This window comes from Neofelis nebulosa, chromosome 7, assembly GCF_028018385.1.
Source record: "Neofelis nebulosa isolate mNeoNeb1 chromosome 7, mNeoNeb1.pri, whole genome shotgun sequence".
NCBI classification, from domain to species: domain Eukaryota; kingdom Metazoa; phylum Chordata; class Mammalia; order Carnivora; family Felidae; genus Neofelis; species Neofelis nebulosa.
Genome location: NC_080788.1, coordinates 149,743,574 through 149,760,390, shown reverse-complemented (window position 1 = coordinate 149,760,390; position 16,817 = coordinate 149,743,574). Strand labels below are relative to the sequence as shown.

Below are 16,817 nucleotides of genomic sequence, written 5' to 3'. Positions count from 1 at the left end.
GGGCCGATTCACCATCTCCAGAGACAATGCCAAGAACACGTTGTATCTGCAGATGAACAGCCTGAAGACCGAGGACACGGCCACATATTACTGTGCAAGAGACACGGTGAGGGGACCTCACTGGGAGCCCAAACAGAAACCTCCCTGCAGGAGGGGATCAGCACTACCAGGGGGCGCACACTATGCAAAATTCTGCTTTGTGTTCCCAGGAGCAGGTGCAGATGGAGGTTACAGGCAGGTTTCCTGTCAGGGTCTGGGGCTTCCTCTCCACACAGCAGTTTCCCCAGGGAGCCTCTCTGGACACAGGATTCTGTGCTTACCTATTAACTCACTGAATTAGCAACTGTGTTGTCATAGGAAAACTACCCTAACATGCACATATACACAGTTGTTTGCACTTTCTTCCTCCAGTGCTGAACATGAGTGAATTACAGATTTCTTGAGGCACAACAGCTGAACTTTTACAGGAGTCTCAGATGCTCTCCCTGTGCAGCCAGGACCACAAGATCCCACAGTTCCCCTTTATCTTCACCCAGCAGTTGTCCCAATCAAACAACCTGAAACTTCCCTCCTGGCACTTGCTACTCAGGACTGTAAATGAGCTACAGCTTTATTCAATTCCTCTAAAGAAGTGATAATTCATCTCCATGTATTAGTCAGGATTCTCCCGAGCAACAGAGACCAAAGAAACTGGTTTACATGACTAAATACATTGATAAGCCCCACATTCCACTCTCACATGCTGGAGACCCAGGAAAACCAGTGGTGTAATTCTCATCTGATTCTGAACTAGTGTCTAGTCTCAGAACGTGGAGAGCTGATGACGTAACTCTCAGACAAAGGGACAGAGGAAACCAATGTTCCAATTCAAACAGGCACATGGGAAGTAAAACTGAGGGAATTCCTCCTCCCTCTGCATCAGATTTTATTCAGAACCGTAATGGAATGGGTGATGCCCAGGCAGACAGAAACCATGGATATAACTGCCAGTCTCTTCTGGAACACATCACAGACATCCACAGCAACAGTGGGGAGTCTGGGCACCCATGATGCAGTCAAAGTGACACATAAATGTAATCATGACATTTCAACCTCCTGTAAATGTGCAGTTCAAAGACTGAAGATTTAGAAGTCCATGCCATGACTGGCATGAAGCCTGGTGGGCATAGCTGTGCTTCTGTGGAGAAGGAGGGCAGAGTTGCATAGGGAGAATTGTGGTCTGAGTATCCCCTGGGAGACTTGGGGAGAGATAGTTCCCTTCTCAGGGTGCATTTTGTAAAGGGTGCATTGCCTCTCTTGGAGCAGGAGAGCTGACAGGCACATTGCACTGCTCTGGTCATTATTATAGGAGCCTCTGCTGAGAGCAGCTAACTGAACACTGCCTTCTTGTTGTTCCCCACCACGAACTCCAAGCCCCTAGTGTTCATGCAACTGCCCTTCTGGGATAACCAGCTCTAGCCACAGCACAGTGAAACCCTCTTGCAGAGGATCAGTGGGGTCCCTGTCATATTCAGTTCATACGATTTGGAGTTTTCAAACCCAGCTAGAGCTCCTGAGATAAAACCTAAGAGCCATGTACCGCCAGGTGGGCCAATGGTTTGGACACAGACAGGGTGAAGGCAGGGTTCTGATGGAAGCCTGGGACCCACGAGTATAGATTTTTCTCTCTATGTGAGGGCTTCCTGAACAGTGGTGGCTGGGAACTCCAACACAGGGACTAGAGGGGGAAATGATGTCAATATTTCCTCCCACCAATCAGCATGGACAGAGTTCAGTGAGCAGCACAGCAGCCCCCAGTAGAAGATGAGCCACTGCCACCAAGATCCACCCCCCTTGCCTTCCTCAGGTGCTTCCTTTCTAGGGAAAGAGGGCCTGAAAACCAGACCTGCATTGTGCCCCTTCCTCCAAAGACCACATATACCCCCACAGGCACCAAGTCTACTGACCATATAGTGAGGCATAGCTTCACCTCTAGGGGAAATAGGAATTAACCTCTTTTAACAGGCAGAACAAACTCACCTAGTTAAAACTCACAACACTGTGGACAATGTCTAAACACTCATCACTGGAGACAAGGAGAAACTGCAGAGGACTTAGCTGAGGGACAGAGCAGCCAATACACGACTGCACAGTGCACACAGAATGTGCAACAAATGCTTCCTAAAGTGGCAAGCCATCAACAGTAATTGAACACTTCTCAATAAAGACACTCCTCTAGGGGTGCCTGGGTGACTCAGTCGGTTAAGCATCCGACTTCGGCTCAGGTCATGATCTCGCAGTTCCTGAGTTCAGGCCCCGCGTCGGGCTCTGTGCTGACAGCTCAGAGTCTGGAGCCTGTTTCAGATTCTGTGTCTCCCTCTCTCCTCTGACCACCGCCCCCCCCTTTCATGCTCTGTCTCTCTCTGTCTCAAAAAGAAATAAACGTTAAAAAAAAAGACACTCCTCTAGAAACATAAAACATAACAGGATTTTCTAAAACACTTAACCAAGCGGAGACATAGATATACACCATGATGGAGGAATTCATCCCAAAAGAAAAAACAATAAAAGGTCATTGCCAGGGATATTATTAAAACACATATAACTCATATGCCTCAAACAGAATTTCTAAAAACTCTTACAAGGAAATAGAATTTTTAAAAACTATCATAAGGATAATAGGTGTGCTTGAGAAAAGCATAGGAGACATGAGGGAAACCCTTACTGCAGAGAGAAAAGACCTAAAACCTAGTCATGCTGAAATTTTAAAAATACTGTAACTGAGATGTGAAACTGATTGGATATAATGAACTCAAGGCAGAAAGAAGCAGATGAATGAGTAAGTGACATAGAAGATAAAATTATGGGGGAAATGAAGCAGAAAATAAGAGGAAAATTAAAATATTTCATCACAAACATATACTGAGGGAACTCAGCAACTCCATAATGTGTAATAAAATGCTTTTCAAAGGAGTCCGGGAGAAGAGAGGGAGAAAAGAAGAGTTGTTATCTGAGTGAATTTCCATGGGAAATTCCCAATACTGGGGAAGGAAACAGACATACACATCTAGGAGGCATGGAGAACTCCCATTAAAATAAAAAATGGCAGGCCAACACTGAGACATATCATAGCAAAATTGGCAAAATACACAGAAAAACACAAACCCTATGAGCACCAAGACAAATGACGTCGCTAACTAAAGAGGGAAGATAAAAGAAATGATTATGGAAGATGTATCCACAGAAACCTTCAGGCAAGAAAGGAATGACATGATATCCACAACATGCTCAAATGAAAATTATGCATCTAAGAATACTTTATCCAGTAAGACTGTCATTCGGATACTAGAACAGATATAAGTTCCCAGAAAGGTAAAAACCAAAGGAGTTCATGGCGTCTAAACAAGCCCTGCAAGAAATATTAAAGGGGACTCTTTGAGTGGTAAAGGAAGACTAAAAGAAACAAAGATTAGAAATAAGCAGAGAAAGTCTCTAGAAACAGTGACTTCAGAGGTAACACAATGGCACTAAGTTTATATCTATCAATAATCACTGTGAATGTAAAAGGGAAAAATGGTCCAATCAAAAGACATAGGATATCAGAATGGATTAAAAAAATGCAAGACCTTCTGTACACTACCTACGATAGACTCATTTTCAACCTAAAGCAACTGTAGATGGAAAGTGAGGGGAGGGAGAAAATTTATCAGGATAATGGACGTCAAAAGAAAGGTGTAGTACCAGACTCATATCACACTAACTAGATTTTAAACCAAAGTCTGTTACAAGAGATGAGGAAGTCAGTACATCATCATGAAGGGGTCTATCCAACAAGAAGATGTAAAGCTTTAAATATTTATACACCAATATATAAATCAATTGATAAGAAATATTAAAAAACTTATTGATAATAATACAAGAATAATAATAGAGAACTTTAACACTCCATCTACCGAAATGGACACATTACCTAAGCCAAAATTAATAAGGAAACAATGGCTTAGAAAGACACACGTGACCAAATGGACTTAACAGATATTCAGAACATTCCACCCTAAAGCAACAGAATACTCATTCTTTTTGACTGCACATGCAACATTCTCCACAACAGATCACATACTATGTCATAAATCAGCTCACTACAAGTTCAAAAAGACTGAGATCATACATGCACATTTTCATACCGAACAACACTATGAAACGTGAAGTCAATCACAAGAAAAACTTTGGCAACACCACAAATACCTAAGGTTAAAGAACATTGTGGTAAAAAATGAATGAGATTTTCAGGAAATTAAAGAAGCAATAAAAAATACATAGATGCAAATTAAAATGAAAACAGGCCAGTGCCCCATCTGGATGCAGCAAAAGTGGTTGGAAGAGGGAAATATATAGCAATACAGGGCAAACTCAAGAAAGAAGAAAAATCTCAAACACACAACCACTTCACAACTAAAGCTAGAAAATTAACAGCAAATGAACCCTAAAGCCAGCAGAAGGTAAATAAAAAACATTAGAGCACACAAATGATAAAGAACAAACAAAACATTAGACAGATCAATGAAAGTATAAGTTGGTTTTTGGAATCATAAATAAAAATGATAAACCCAAGGCCAGATTTGCCAAAAACAAAAGAGAAAGGACTAAGTAAATATAACTACAAATTTAAGACGAGAGATCACAACTAATAACACAGAAATACAATTAGAAGAAAATATTTTGGAAATTTATATGCCAACAAACTGGTCAATCTGGAAGAACTGGATAAATTCCTACAGTAATGTAAACTACAGTAACTGAAATAGGAAGAAACAGAAAACCTGAACTGACTGATAATGAACAAAGCAATTGATCCGTAATCAAAACTCTACTGAAACACAAAAGACCAGGCTTCACAAGTGAATTCTACCTGATATTTAAAGAAGAGTGTAAATAATCTATTTAAGTAGCATAGAATATTCTAGCCTTCTCAAACTGTTCCAAATAATAGAAATGGAAAGAAAAAGTCCAAACTCATTCTATAAGAACAGTATGACCACGGTTCCAAATCAAATAAAACCACACAAAAAAGGAGACTTAAAAGCCACTAGCCCTAATGAGCATGGATGTAACAATTATCAAGAAAATAATTGCAACTTGAATCCAAAAATACGTTAAAATTATCATTTACCACGATCGGGTGGGATTCATTCCTTGGTTGTAAGGGTGGTTCAATATTCTCAAATGACTCAATGTCATACAACACATCAATAAGATAAAGGATAAAAACTACATGATCCTCTCAATAGATGTAAAAAAAAAAGCATTTGACAAAGTACAGCAACCTTTCTTTTTTTTTTTTAAATTTTTTTTTTCAACATTTTTTTTTTATTTATTTTTGGGACAGAGAGAGACAGAGCATGAACGGGGGAGGGGCAGAGAGAGAGGGAGACACAGAATCGGAAACAGGCTCCAGGCTCCGAGCCATCGGCCCAGAGCCCGACGCGGGGCTCGAACTCACGGACCGCGAGATCGTGACCTGGCTGAAGCCGGACGCTTAACCGACTGCGCCACCCAGGCGCCCCAACCTTTCTTAATAAAAACCCTCAACAAGGCATAGAGGAAACATACCTAACATCATAAAGACCATATATGAAAACCCCACAGGTAGTATCCACAGGAGGGAAAAAAAACCTTTTCCTCTACTGTCAGGAACACAAGAGGGATGCCCACTCCCATCACTCTACTTAACATAGCACTGGAAGTCTTATCCTCACAAACAGACAACAAAAAGAAATAAAGGCATTCAAATTGGAAAGAAAGAAGTCAAACGTTCACTCTTCACAATGACATGACACTCTATATAGAAAACCCAAGAATCCACCAAAATATTGGAAGCACTGATACACAAATTCAGCAAAGTAACAATATGCAAAATCAACATGCAAAAATCTGTTGCATTTGTATATAGTAATAATGTAGAAACAGAAAGACAAATCCAAAAAAATTCCATCCCCTTTACAATTGCACCAAAAATAATAGGATAACTAAAGGGTTAAAAGATCTATACTCTGAAAAATACAAACACGATGAAAGAACTGAGGATGACACAAAGAAATGGAAACACAGTCAATGTTCAGGATTGAAGGAGCAAGTATTGTTGACATGTCTATGCTACACAAAGAAACAGGAGACTTTATGATTGCAGACTTCATGCTATATTACAAAGCAGTAGTCATCAAGACAGTATGCTACAAGCACAAAAGAGACACACAGATCAATAGAACAGACTAGTAAGCCCAGATATGGACTCACACATGTATGGTCACCTCATCTTGAATGAAGTAAGAAAGACTATGTAATGAAAAAAAAAAAAAGTCTCCTCACTGAAGGGTGTTGGGAAAACTGGACCAGAACATGCAGAAGAATGAAAACGAGTCAATTACCCCATACGCAAAAATAAATTCAAAATGGGTGAAAGACCTAAATGTGAGACAGGAGACCATCAAAATCCTAGAGGAGAACTCAGGCAGCAACTTCTTTGACATCGGATATCACAACTTCTTACTAGACGCATCTCAGAAGGCAAAGGAAACAATAGCAAACATTAACAACTGGGGCCTCATCAAAATAAAAACCTTCTGCACAACTAAAGAAACAATCAACTACTCTAAAAGTCAACCTACAGGGGCGCCTGGGTGGCGCAGTCGGTTAAGCGTCCGACTTCAGCCAGGTCACGATCTCGCGGTCCGTGAGTTCGAGCCCCGCGTCAGGCTCTGGGCTGACGGCTCGGAGCCTGGAGCCTGTTTCCGATTCTGTGTCTCCCTCTCTCTCTGCCCCTCCCCCGTTCATGCTCTGTCTCTCTCTGTCCCAAAAATAAATTAAAAAAAAAAACATTAAAAAAAAAAAAAAAGTCAACCTACAGAATTGAAAAAGGTATTTGCAAATGATATATCTCATAAAGCCTTACTATCCAAAATCTATAGAGAACATATCAAACTCAGCACCCAAAATACAAACAATCCAGTGAAGAATTGGGCAGCAGACATGACTAGACACTTTTCCAAACAAAGCATCCAGATGGCTAATGAAAAATACTCATCATCACTCAACATCAGGGAAATACAAATCAAAACTATAATGAGATAGGACCTCACAACTCTCAGAATGGCTAAAATTAACAACTCAGGAAACAACAGGTATTGATGAGGATGAGGAGAAAAGGGAACCCTTTTATACTCTTGGTGGGAATGCAAAGGGGTGTGGCCATTCGAGAAAACACTTTAAATACTTAAAACTGAAACTAACTTGTACTCCAGTAATTGCTCTACTAGGTATTCACCCAAAGGATACAAAAATTCTGATTTGGGGCGCCTGGGTGGCTTGGTCGTTTAAGCGTCAGACTTCGGCTCAGGTCATGATCTCACAGTCCGTGAGTTCGAGCCCCGTGTCGGGCTCTGTGCTGACAGCTCAGAGCCTGGAGCCTGTTTCAGATTCTGTGTTTCCCTCTCTCTCTGCCCCTCCCCTGTTCATGCTCTGTCTCTCTCTGTCTCAAAGATAAATAAACGTTAAAAAAATTTAAAAAAATTCTGATTTGAGGAGGCACACACACCCCAATGTTTATAGCATCATTAACAATGAGAGCCAAAGTGAGGAGAGAGACCAGAAGTCCACCGAGTGATGAATGTGCTATATGTATAGATTAGAATATTATTCAGTCATAAAAAAGAATGAAATCTTGCCATTTGCAAAGATGTTGATGCAGTTAGAGGATATCATGCTAAGTGACATAAGGCAGTCCAAGAAAGACAAGCATGATATTATTTCCTTATATGGGGAATTTAAGAAACACAGCAGATGAACATAGGGGAAAGGGAAAAAAGAGCAAAAAAAATATAAAAGACTCTAAGGTTAGAGAACGAATTGAGGGTTGCTGAAGGACAAGGGTGTAGGGGATCCTTTAATGGATGATGGGGATTAAGTAGGCCACGTGTTCTGATGCGTACTGGATGTGAATGTGGGTGATGAATCAGTGAATTCTACTACTGAAATTAATATCACACAGTATGTAATCTAATAAAAATTTAACACAAACTTAAAAAGTTAGAAAAGTGGAAAAAAAGGAAGGCAGAAACATTGTCACAAATTGTCATCAACATGGAATCTAAGGTAGTGAGTCTAACTTCTTGCATTTATTCATTTTATCCCTAACTGTTAGTGGACATTGATTAACATACTCATGACTTTTACAGTGGTTCCAGGTGGGCTGGAATTCAAACTACAGCTGCCCTTCCAAACTCCACTGTGCCGACACCCCATGGGCAGCTTGTCCAGACACCTGCACAAGAACCCAGGTTGGACCACAGCAGGGACCCTCATATGCAGAACTGGAAAGTGTGGAGAGATGACCATTCCTGCCAGGCTCCGGGTTTCCTCCCGCCACTTTGCTGGCTCCGCTCCCTTATATTCCTTTCCCTTCTCTTTGAAAAGAAGCATATCCCCTGATTGTGGTGCATAAAAGTGAGGGGCTATGTGTTCTATAAATGTTCAATATGACCGATCACTTACATGGGGACAAATAAAAACCCATATGGTGCAGCCTGTCTCATGGGATCCTATCACCCAAAGTGGCAGAGTACAAATAAACCTAAATATGCATTTAGTAAAACACTGTACAGCACGTTGCAAAAGCATTAGGAGATGAGAAGCCTGGAATAATTCCACAAATGCAGTATGAGCTCCCCTTGGAAGGAAGAAGAAATCTTATACTCCCAAACATGCAAAACAAAAAATAATTTCAGGAAATGATAAAATAGTTTCATGTGTTCTATTCATGAAGTGTCTGACAGTGACAATGCACAGAATGAATTGTCAGCGTTTCTCATAGAATTGTGAAGGAAACATCTTGAGTCACGAACTTACTTGTGTGCACAGAGCTCAATGGCTCCTGACACATATAGAAACCCCAAAACCTGGAAAGGTTAACATGTTTTTTGACCGTGGAGCACATCGATCAAACATGATGAACAATCTGGCCAAAAAGACACACACAGAATCTCTTGTGAAACTTGAATTCAATTTCAGGATGAGAACAGAATTTCCATATATTATGAAAAAACCATGCCATGAAAATGAGTTACTACACACTATAAACTTAAAAAGAAACAACAGAGACCAGAGACCAGTTAGCGATCAAGTCAGCATTGAGAGAAACAAGAAAAAAAAATTTTAGTTATATTGTAAATCAAGAAATTAGTGGGGTGCCTGCATGGCTCAGTCAGTTAAGCATCTGACTTCAGCTCAGTTCACGATCTCACGGTTCATGGGTTTGAGCCCCGTGTCAGTTTCTATGCTTACAGCTTGGAGCCTGGAGCCTGCTTCTGATTGTGTCTCCCTCTCTCTGCCTCTCGCCCACTTGCACTCTCTCTCTCTCTCTCTGTCTCAAGAATAAACATTAAAAAAAAATATCAGTCACAAGCAATCAATCATTATGAAAACCAAAATTATACCTAAGAACCAAAGGCCCATAAAAAGAAATAGGATAAATGGGCTTTGTGAAAAACAAATAATTTTTTTCTGAACACGTGACAATCAATAGTAGTAAGACAAGTTACAGAGGAAAAGACAATATTCACAAATTGCATAACCACCAAGGGACTTGCATCCTGAATACGCTAAGAACCCTCAACAGTCAATAGGAAGAAAGGAAACAACCCTCTATAAAACAAGCAGAATCTTCCGTAGTAAAAATCCCATCCTAGAGGTTATAGACACATTAGGTAAGGACAGGAAAAGACTCTTCACTCCATCGACTGTCAAGGAAATTCAAATCAAGAATGCAATAGATGCCCTATGCACTCATCCTGAGGGCTCAAGTATGAAGGGAACACTGGCAACACCATCCAGGTGAACATCCAGCACACGTGGGGCCTGAAACACTGCAGGTAGGAATGAAAAAGGAACACCAGCTCTGGAAAACCATTGGCTGTTGCTTATGAAATTATACATGGATGAGTTAACATGTAACCTGGAAATACCACTCCCGAGTGTCTGCTCCAGAGTGAAATCCCATGCTCACAAAATAAATGGTGTGTAAATATTTATAGCATCTTAGTGTTAGAAGCTAGGAATAAGGAAAAGTCTTTCTAAATAAAAAGGAATAAACCAGGTATGAAACTTCCATCAATGGGATGTTTTGCCACAGAAATGTGACGCTATTGATGCAGAATTGAAACTAGGAGAACCTCAGAGACATGATATGAGGGAAGGGAAGTCGTCTCAAAGACTACAGAGGTGGTGTGGCCTGGGCCATTCGCACAGCCAGCCCAGGGTGACAGTGTTTGGTTGGGTTTCTTTATCTCTTTCTGCCCAACACTCACATGATAAGTTCCTCTGCCTCATGTTGAATGCTGTCCTGCGCTCAACAATGCTCTCATGTTTCAACTCTCCACAGACTAAACCCTACAACCTCGGACTCCTCTGAATGGAGAGTTGTTGAGGCCATAATCTCACATGTGTTCTGACAGGAGCTGTTCCCTCCACTGTCCCTGGCTCTGGCTCTCTCCTGCAGGTGAGGAGGAGTAGGTTAGGAATACTCCACTGAAACCATCTGTCTCCTGCACCTGACTCTCCCACAACATGAGGCCCAGACCTTTCTCACCCTCATCTGTAAATGAAGTCAGTTGTACCGGAACAGATCTGCACCTTGGTTTAGTGGATTGCTCCAGCACCCCCCTGCCCTGGACAAAACTCTGCAGCTGCAGGTGGGGACAAAATGAGGGATCAGTTTAGGGGTGAGTGGCAGCTGCACTTCTTTGAGGCTTGCTTGTCCTGCTGGCATGAGACCCCTGCCGTACAAGTCAGGTCTGGGGCGACCAGGCTCCCAGCATCCCTAGTGGACTGTGCCCAGGGCAGAGTTTCCATCCTGGGAGTGGGTCTGAAAACAATGAGTGAGTCCCACATCTCAGTGGCACCTGCTGGGGCTTGGCCTCAACAACAAACAGCTTAGGGTCACTGACATCCTGTCCCTCTGGGAAAGAGTCCTCTGAACAGGAGCTGGTCACCAGGAACCCTGTGTATTGGTTGCAACAGTCTGGAGGGGAGGTTGCAGCCAGGCTCAGTGGCACATGCCTATAGTCCCAGCTACTTGCACTGGAGTTTCCATGCTGAGCTGGGGTGGGAAAGGAAAGGCACATACCTTAGCTCAAAATTCTAGCTTTTCTGTCTGTCAGTATACTTTCTGGAATAAATGTTTCTTCATGGGCTGTATGCCAACAAGGCCATTTGCAGACACTGTAAATACATCATTTGAGATTTTATTCATATTCCACATAGTAAACATTCAATGTAGTATTACTTTCAGGTGTAAAATATAGTGATTCAACATTTCCATACAACACCCATTGCTCATTATGAGTGCGGCCCTCCAACCCCATCACCTACTTCCCCAAACCTCTTCCCGCCTTACCTCTGGTATCCATAAGTTTGTTTTGTATAGGTAAGAATCTGTTTTGTTGGGTGTATATGTTCCATGGGTTAAGCCTAAGACTCTTGATTTGGGTTCATGTCTTGATTTCATGGATCCTGAGATCAAGCTCCATTTTGGTTTCTGCACTGACAGAAAAGAGACTGCTTGGGATTCTTCTTGCTTCCTCTGCTCCTCCCCCCATTCTACCTCAACATAAATTTAAAAACATTGAAAAAAGTTTATTTCTTGGTGTAGCTCTTCTCTCTTATTTGTCCCATTTCCCATTTAAAGTTTCTTAAATTCTACATATGAATGAAATCATATAGTTGTCTTTCTCTCACTTGTTTCAGTTAGCATAATACTCTCTAACTCCATCCATATCATTACAAATAGCAAATGTCATTGCTTTCAGGGCTGAGAAACATTCCAGTGTATGAGTATGAGTGTGTGTGTGTGTGTGTGTGTGTGTGTGTGTGTGTATGTGTGTGTGTGTGCGTGTGTGTGTAGATATACCACATATACTTTATCCATTTATGAGTCAATGCTTACTTGGACTGTTTCCATAGCTGGGCTGTTTTTGATAGGGCTGCTATAAACATAGAGTTGTAATCCCCTTTAAATTAGTATTTTTGTATCCTTTGGGTAAATACCTAGTAGTTCAATTGATCAATCATAAGGTAGTTATATTTTTAGCATTTTGAGGAATGTCCATGCTGTTTTCCAGACAAGCTGCACCAGTTTCCATTCCCACAAGCAGTGAAAAAGTGTTCCTCTTTCTCTGTATCCTCACAAACACCTGTTGTTCCTTGTGTAGTTGAGTTTAGTCATTCTGACAGGAGTGAGTTGATATTTCGTTGTAGTTTTGATTTATATTTCCCTGATGATGAGTGATGTTGAGCATCATTTCATGTGTTTATTGGCCATCTGTATGTTGCATTTTGGAAAGTCTATTCATGTCTTCTGCTCATTTTTTAATAGGATTATTCAGTTTTGGAGTTGAATTTTATACTATATATAGAAAACCTGAAAAACTCCACCAAAAAAAAACCCACTAGAACTGATACAATAAACCAGTAAAGCTGCATCATACAAAATCAACATACAGAAATTTGTGCATTTCGATACAACAATAATGAAGCAGGAGAAAGAGAAATCAAGGAGTTTATCCCATTTACAATTACACCAAAAACCATAAGATACCTAGAAATAACCCTCACTAAAGAGTTACAAGAGCTTTACTCTGAAAAACCTGTGATATTTATGGTACAAATTGAAGAAGACACAAAGAAATGGAAAAATATTCCATGCACATGGATTAAAACAAAAAACATTGTTAAAAGGTTGATACTACCCAAAGCAATCTAGACATTCAATGCAAATAATTCAATGTAAATATCCCTGTCAACTAATACAAGCATTCCTCACAGAGCTAAAACAAGTAATTCTAAAATGATCATGGAGCCACAAAAGACCTTGAACACCCAAAGCGATCCTAAAAAAGAAAACAATGGAGGCATCACAATTCTGGATTTCAAGCTATATTACAATGCTGTAGTCATCAAGACAGTACGGTACTGGCACAAAAAGAGACACATAGACTAATGGAACAGAGTAGAAACCCATGAATGGACACATAACAATATGGTCAACTAATCTTCGACAAAACAGGAAACAGTATCAAATGGAAAAATGACAGTCCCTTCAACAAACGGTGTTGGGAAAACTGGACAGCAACAGGAAACTCTAATGGAACTGGACCACTTTCTTACAATATACACAAAAACAAATTCAAAATGGATGAAAGACCTAAATGTGAGACAGGAAACCATCAAAATCCTAGAAGAAAACACAGGTACCAAACTCTTTGAGCACAGTCAGAACAACTTCTTACTGGACATATCCAAGATGCAAGGGAAACAAAAGCAAAAATGAACTATTGGGACCTCAAGATAAAAAGCTTCTGTACAGCAAAGAAACAATCAACAAAACTAAAAGGCAACTGACAAAATAGGAGAAGATATTTGCAAATGGCATATCAGATAAAGGCTTAGTATCCAAAAACTATAAAGAATGCAGACTCCTGTCCAAAAGCCAACTCTGAGGTTTCTCCATGACACAGGGGGTTTTAAAGGAGTAGAACATATTTAATCAAACAAGGGAGTTCCATGGTTGATAACGTCTTTTGATCATGTGCAGACTCCACGGTGCAAGCTGCCAAAGTTACCTCCACTCCCTGGCATCTCCAACTGAGGAGGGAACCACACATGCATGGGAGGAGACTGCCAGAGGCCAGGAAAGAACCCCAATAAGGGATTAGAGCGGAAAAACCATGGGGCTCACACATGGTCAGCAGTACTTTCTATTCTCCCAAGCTGGCATAAAAAAAATACTAAAATACAACCTTGTACTTCACCAATCATGACAGAATACTGGGAAATGTTTCCTCAGTAAACTCAGAGGAAGCTTCAGACCAAAAACCAAAAGGATCAAATGGCTTGAAAACTAATGTCTAACAAGAATGAGACATGAAAAACGACAAAGCTATTTTTTAGTCACCTATAAAGGTAAAATTGACAACGTCCACCTCCACATCCCAAGGAAGTAGGAAGCATTGGTCTCCATAATGAGGAAAAGCAGTCGTCCATAGAAAGTGACCCAGCAGTACCACAGGACATGGAATTGGTAGAGAAGTTCAGGGTGTTAAAATTTCATATCCCATATTCACTAGCTAGATTAAAGGTGGAATGTGTTGAATAGAGCCATGTCTCTGGGTCCAAGTCGTTACTATGTCCATGTGAGCACACTTGAACTGGCTCACCTGCTTCTCCCACATCCACCCCAGCTGAACTGTTGTGCAAGGTCACACAATGCCACGCCCTGGGACTGTTACTTACCCCACAAGTGGATCCCAGGTGCAGGGTGTTGGCCACCCGGTGCAGCCCTCTGTTCTGTCAGATGGCCTAGACCTCACTTTGCTGTGGATCCTCCATTAATACACTCTCACTGGCAGATGTCCCTGAGCAGGGGCAGGAGGGTGGCAGAGGGCCAGGTCATCTTGAGGGTGTCCCTCTTTCAGTTTGCATTCTGGGAAGTGCTGGTTCCTGTCCAGGGTTCTCAAGGTTGCCCCTCATGGCTCTACATCTCCTTGAGGTGGTAATTACAAAGAAGGAGCTGCACAATGGCAAGGGCATTCAGATGACTGGTTGGCTGTCCTGTAGCCTGTGTTTTGGGGACAAAAGACACGTTATCCACATGTGGCCAAGGAAACCCTTTATGTCCAGACATCTGCTGATGATCACTCAGGATGATCAGGGAGACTTGCAGATGGACTACCCCTCCATGCCTCCAGACTGTTACTACCTCGGCTACCTGGAGGAGATTCCTCTTTCCATGGTCACCATGGACATGTGATATCAGGGACTTGAAGGTATCATGAAGTTGGATGACCTTGCCTATGAAATCAGACGCATCAGAGATTCCCAACATTTGAACACTTTGTTTCTCAGATAGTGGCAGACACCAATGCAATGGGACCTACTTATAACCTGGGATATAAGGAGGATAGGGACCCCTGTTCCTCAAGCAAATGCCACTGCAGTGCTCAGGATCTCTAGTAAGTTGTAGTCATCCCATCACGGAATTTTGCTCTCAGTTCCAAAACAATATATAGTGTGTTCAACCACGGGTCAAAATGTGCCCAATTCCTAATAAGGCTAGTTAGCTTAATTGACTCATTGTTTCATGGGATTCATGTAAGTTACTATATTGGTTTCATGATAATTTATAATGAGAGAGATCCAGCTAACATGGGCAAATATGTGTTGCATCAGAATCTTTTTTTTTCGATACTATGAGTCCAAGGGTTTTCGAATTCTTAAACCACATTCATCCTTAGTTGCAATTCGAAATGGATCCCATGAAGTTAATTTCAGTAGAGTTGTATCTAGTATATGCCATCCACAAAGCCTCATCATGATGGGTTATTTAGGCAGATATTAGTTACTCTTGTCTGTCATAGCAACACATCAGATTGCAAAAAATATAGGTTTGTGGGTTGACACTGATGAATATGCTTTGCAGAAAAGGTCGAACTGCATTAGGACCCAATTCTCTTGTATACCTGAAGCTTTCAGGAAGTGTTCCCTCATTCATATGCAGCACAAAATGAGTGGCAGAGTAGGCAAGTGCCTCTTCAACATCTAAATGGTGCATTGAAATAAAAGCCTGACCCAGAATCATTTTGGAAAGTACTTAGCTGACCCAGGCAAGCATTGTGACTGCAGCTCCTTAGAGCAGTGCTATAGCAATCTATGCTGTATGAGTGATTGAATCCCTGGGGACAAATGTAATACAGGCAGAAGCTACACAAACTGCACCTATTTCGATGCTGGGACACTTGGCAGGCCAATCCAAAATATATGTGATCTTCCAGAGTCCTGACGTGGGGTGTCCTTGGCGTACCCTGATGACTTCCATATGCAAGATGGAACCCCGTGCACTGAAGAGGGCTGCTGCTATCATGGGAACTGCACTGACCACACTGTGGACTGCCAAGAAATCTTTGCAAAAATTCTGGAAAGGTGAAGATGTCTGCTATGACATAAATCAAAAAAGCAGTCGATATGGACACAGCAGAAGACGGTGGGGAATTCAACGCTGAACCCTGTTCCCACACAGACGTGCCTTGTGGAAGGCTGCAGCGTAGGATTGTCACACATCTCCTTCAGTTGCAAGTGCATGTTGGATTCCATCCGAGATATCAGGGTTCTAGGGTTTGCGGCTGATTTCACATAGTAGCACAGGAACAACCGAGATTGGTCATGTGAGAACTGGTACCCCCTATGCTTCTGGAAAGCTCTGTCAGGACACCTACTGCACTGGCAGTGTGGCTCAGCTGAATTATGACTGTATCCCGGAGAAATGCAGTCACAGAGGGTCGTGCGACAATAACAGGAACTGCCATTGCCACATAAGCTGGGACCCTCCATGGTGCACTGGACGAGGCACTGGTGGGAGCACAGACAGTGGACCCCTCCAAGAAGAATGCGGCCAGTGAGGCAAAGTGATGAATCCCTGTTATATCTCAGAGCGGTTTTTGGTCCCATTTAAGCCATAATAGCTGCATTCCTTGTGGTGTCCCACAAATGTCAAATTATCAACCCCGAGAAAATTAAGGGACTGATTGTCGCTGACGACAATCCATAATTAGCCTCCTGACTGCTGAACAACTATAGACAATCCAACTGGCACATGTGTGAAAATACAGTAATGAGGCTGCAGAGCTGACATCCACATTTCGGGGGTCTCCAGGAGACACAGGGGTCCACAGGCACATCATGGCTCTGACACACATCTCTCATGGCTCACTGACCATAACGCTGAATTAAAACTT

The 16,817-nt window shown here is 41.8% G+C and overlaps 1 pseudogene; it reads left to right on the top strand.

Moving 5' to 3' along the window:
- LOC131518062 (immunoglobulin heavy variable 3-74-like) overlaps positions 1 to 16,817 on the top strand; it is a 32,397-nt pseudogene that overhangs the window by 412 nt on the left and 15,168 nt on the right.